The following is a 5,000-nucleotide window of genomic DNA, read 5'->3' on the forward strand; positions in this document are numbered from 1 at the left end:
CTCAATTCGCCCGGTGACCCACCACTGAGTGACTGGAAAAGCGCTGCGTCGCCGTCGTCCATCGAAGAGAGACAGGCAATGGCATGGGACGACGTGTCGTCTCATGCGCCTGTTTCTTTTTTTTTTTATTCAAAGTTTTGCACTACATTTCACTTTTCGTCATTCGGTCGGACTTTGAAAATTTTCAAAGTCCGAAAAAAAATGTCTCAAAGTTTCATCGTGCGAGTGGCAGTTCACCGATCAAACCGACTTTATTTTGCGGCATTGCCGTACTGTGGCCGCAAGTGATCGAGAGGTCGCCCGTTCCACCGAGGATGCGAAGCGGCGAGTCGTTAGTCTAACAGAGCTGGCGAATGACGGTGGTTGTTCTATGTTTAAATACATTAAAACTACATTTCACTTTGCGCTGAATGTACGTGGATATTAAAAACCCAATTGAAAAATTTGTTGAGTTCATCCCGCCGTTTACCCGAATTTTAAAAAAATTGTGAAAAATAAAAAAAAAATAGATGAGCTGAAGTTTGATGGGTTGCCGATCAGACCGCCTCGACTTAGCGGCATTCCCGCGTAGAGTGATCGAGAGTTTTCCAGTCTCAAGCTCGCCCAGTGTAAGACGCGGCATTGCCGTAGAGGCTAAGCTGCTAAGTAGAGACGGTGTTTGTACAAACTATATTTCACTTTATATTCTTAACCAATGTATGTGTTGTAGAAAGCAGATTTTTCTCATCCCGCCGTTTACCTGAAACGAATAAAAATTTATTTTGTACAAAATTAAAAACATTAGTGTTTCCAATAAACTACATTTCACGTTTTCTAATTTAAACTTAAACGAATGACTGGTATCAAAATATAGGATCTATGTGAAAATAAAAACACGGTGTAAGAGTTTTCAAACCTCGGTAATGCCGTCTAAGACCAAACTAGTCGACCGAAGGGACAGTAGTTTTCCGGTCGATAAGACATATCAGCCCGGTATCGCCAAAGTTAATTACGATCGGTCATAATAAACTAAATTTAAAATAAATAAATAACCCAAACGTGTGTATACATCATGTGGTACGTATTCAGTTCTATTCTAACTGGAATATATATTTTAAGAATCAATGAACTTAAGTTTAAAACCAAACCGAAATCGCGCGAGTCGTCGTTGTAAAACTAGATTTAACAAACGGCTGCGTAATATTAGACTTAAAAATATTATATAATATCCTCTATTGATTAAATAGTGAAAAATAAGCTTCAATGTAGCTTAATCTAGTACAAAATCTAAAAGTTGTGATAAATTAAATTGAAATTAAACACGATAGACTTAAATCTAGAGTTAAGGAATAAAACCGACCCGCGAACCAGCTACTAAATGGTTCGATAAGACTTATCTCAAATACAATCGTTTTCTATCAGTGTTATGCCTTCAATCGATACTTTTGATGAAATAAATACTTAAATGATTTAATGAATGCATATATACATGTAATTAATGAGTGAAAGTATGTATAAAGTATTAGATAAATTAATAATAAACCGACCCAGCTACTAATGGTTCGATAAGACTTATCTCAAATACAATCGTTTTCTGTAATTGTTATGCCTTAAATTGATAATTTTTAGTTAAACAAATACTTAACTAATGAAATAAATACATAGATAAATGTATTTAATGAATTAAAGTATGTATAAAGTATTATATAAATTAATAATAAACCGAATCCGACCAAATTTAAATCTAAAACCACGATCGGCGGCGTAATGAAGTGTATCGTAAACCCGTTTTTTTTATAATTTAAAATGTAATGACAGAACTCCCAAAACAACAATACACATACATATTAGTACTATGGTGAATTGTAGTTGTATTAGGACCGTAATTATAGTTAATTAAGGAACCATTCATTGTCTTCGCTCTGTTATGTACGTCGTCGTTTAATCGACACGGCATATTTGGCTTGAATCTAGAAAAATTCAAACTCTAACCCTAAGGTAGACAGGCAGGGTAAATAAATGTGGGTGATCTCTCATAAAATTGTCTTCTAGGAATTATTTTTTATATAGACTATCTTTTCTGTAGAGTTTAAGTGGACAAGCGCGGACGAAATAGAGCGCAAAATTTAAAATGAATTAAAAATTTTCATCAGACCGGAAGTAGGCATAACCTAGGCGCCATGTTTCCGTCGTACAAGTTTTCACCGTTGCAGTCACCGTTTCAATCGCTCTTCGTGTGGACGTGTATTATTTCTAGTCATGTGTTGTGTAGATGATTCGCTTAAGGTAGGTGTTCGGACTTATTTCTTTAATATTAATTAAACCGTATTTGCCTTGTCGGCCTTAAAATAAAGCTATTTTTTTTTCATCGCAATCGAAGTGTTAGATCTAGAATCTAGTTCCCGCCTCCGCTTCGCTAATTCGACTTAATGTAACTATGACACAACTATTAAATCTAGAGTCTCTATTTTAATTAAATAATTAGGAATTCTATCTCTAGATGATATCTAATCTATTCCCACACGTGTGTGCAAGTAGGATTTAACGTCAGAACAGGTGTGGTGGTCTAGGCGTCGCTATTTTTGACGGTAGGAATTTTTTTTTTAAATTCGTAAAATTTTATATAGACTTTATATAGCAATTTACTAAGACCGACCCTAACGCCCAGTAAATATTTAATTACCACATTGTTATGGACACGGTGTATTAGGTAGGGCCGAGGGCTATCCATAGGTACCAATTTTTAAATTTTGTGACAATTAGGAGCCGAGTTATAAAATAAATTTAAAATACTGGTTCTGGTCTTAGACTTTATATAGCAATTTACTAAGACCGACCTTAATACCCATTAATTATTTAATTAGCGCATAGTTATGGACATCCTGTATTAGGTTGGGCCCAGGGCTATCCGTAGGTACCAAGTTTATAATTTTGTGACGATTATTAGTCGAGTTATAAAATAAATAAAAAAAACTGGTTCTGGTTTGCACTACATTTCTTTCTTCTTTAACGGCGGACTCCCGGTCCAGCCCCCATGGGTTACCCGTGAGCCGGGGCCTCGTTAGCCTGGACGGCTCCGATGTGACCGCGGATGTTGTGGCCCGCCTCAGCCCGAGTCGAGATCACCCTTCCGATCGAAGGTGGACGCCATAGGGCGCCCGGGATAGCCGGGGCGCTGTTCGTCACCCGAGCGCAGGGGCGCCGGGAGACGCCCCCGGTGAAGTTTGGCGGGTGATTCTGGTAGAGCTCCCCACCCCGATCGCAGGACACCCCTCGCCGCCCGCCCAGGTGTCGAGGTGGCCGCGGGGGAACTCGGGGCGTTTTGGCTCCCCCTTGTGCCGGAGCGGCGCCCTCGGTCCCAGAACGCCCCTGGCGGGTGATTCGCATGCCCCCTGGGGTGGGGAACGCGGGTGGGTGGTCGTAAAGCGTGTAACCGCAGTGGGGGCGGCCCCTTAGTCGGGGGCGCCAAAGTTGGCACCCCCACCTGGGGCGCCCCCCGGAAGTGTGGGCGCCCCGCGCGAGTGAGCCCCCGTAGATGCGCCCCGACACCCCCGCGCCGCCCCCCGGGTCGCGGCACCCCCGGCGCCCTCCGTGCGGGCTCCCCTCATGGGGCGGCACCCCGGTCCTCCCCGAGACTATGTACCCGATTTTTCGGTTTAACACTAGAGGTATGGGCAGAAATACGGCGGTTAAAACGGTCTGTATCTACTATTGTGGAGGTGAGTGTCGGTGAAGCCTCTATGTGACGCTAGGATCCGCGCTCCCTCGCAGCCAGCGACATGTGCCCGATCTGACCGTGCGTGGCTCAGTCTCCCGACTAGCTTCCCGGTAAAATGCGGGCTCGGCGCGCAGGTCGCGCCAGTGAAGGTAAAAGTACGTGTCCGTAGCGTGAAGCCAGCGGCGACGCGCAGTGCTAACGCAACCAAGCAGTATTGGTGGCTCGATAAAAGTCTCGCACTGGCCCAGCCCTCGGAACGGGCGACGGGTCTGCAAAACGCAGTCGGCTCGATGCAAATCGAGAGATTTCCCGGCGACGCCGTGTTTACGGTGAAGGGGGAAATGTGAGCGGTCCGATGTGAAAAAATCCGGGAATGCCGGGATCCGTTCTCTCGCTAGAGCGTTGTCTCCCGTCCCGCGATGTGTTGTGGAAAAACGTCTCGCAAACGATAGCTATCTGGTTGATCCTGCCAGTAGTCATATGCTTGTCTCAAAGATTAAGCCATGCATGTCTAAGTTCACACTGTCCCATGGTGAAACCGCGAATGGCTCATTAAATCAGTCGAGGTTCCTTAGATGACACGATCCTACTTGGATAACTGTGGCAATTCTAGAGCTAATACATGCAATCGAAGCTCCGACCTTTATCGGGAAGAGCGCTTTTATTAGTTCAAAACCAATCGGCGCGGCCTCGCAAGGGGTTGCGTCGTCCCATTTGGTGACTCTGGATAACTTTGTGCTGATCGCATGGCCTCGCGCCGGCGACGCATCTTTCAAATGTCTGCCCTATCAAATGTCGATGGTACGTGATATGCCTACCATGTTTGTAACGGTAACGGGGAATCAGGGTTCGATTCCGGAGAGGGAGCATGAGAAAACGGCTACCACATCCAAGGAAGGCAGCAGGCGCGCAACTTACCCACTCCCGGCACGGGGAGGTAGTGACGAAAAATAACAATACGGGACTCTTTCGAGGCCCCGTAATTGGAATGAGTACACTTTAAACCCTTTAACGAGGATCTATTGGAGGGCAAGTCTGGTGCCAGCAGCCGCGGTAATTCCAGCTCCAATAGCGTATATTAAAGTTGTTGCAGTTAAAAAGCTCGTAGTTGGATCTCAGGCGCAGGCGGGCGGTCCGGCTCGCGCCGGCTCACTGCCCGTATCTCCTGCCCTACCGTCTGTCGGCTCTCTCCCCGCGGGTGCTCTTCACTGAGCGTCCCGGGTGGCCGACGCGTTTACTTTGAAAAAATTAGAGTGTTTCAAAGCAGGCCTCGCTGCCCTGAATAATGGTGCATGGAATAATG

General features: G+C 45.0%; 1 non-coding gene across 1 annotated transcript in view; it reads left to right on the forward strand.

Annotated features, from left to right (window-relative positions):
* Positions 1-4,150: 4,150 nt before the first annotated feature.
* LOC131933772 (small subunit ribosomal RNA) overlaps positions 4,151-5,000 on the forward strand; it is a 1,853-nt gene continuing 1,003 nt past the window's right edge. The window contains exon 1 of the ribosomal RNA XR_009385220.1: positions 4,151-5,000. This exon is cut by the window's right edge and continues 1,003 nt beyond it. This is a non-coding gene — a ribosomal RNA (small subunit ribosomal RNA).

The sequence above is a fragment of the Physella acuta genome, unplaced genomic scaffold (assembly GCF_028476545.2).
Source record: "Physella acuta isolate Inbredline_101_S28 unplaced genomic scaffold, ASM2847654v3 ptg002620l, whole genome shotgun sequence".
Classification (NCBI taxonomy): domain Eukaryota; kingdom Metazoa; phylum Mollusca; class Gastropoda; family Physidae; genus Physella; species Physella acuta.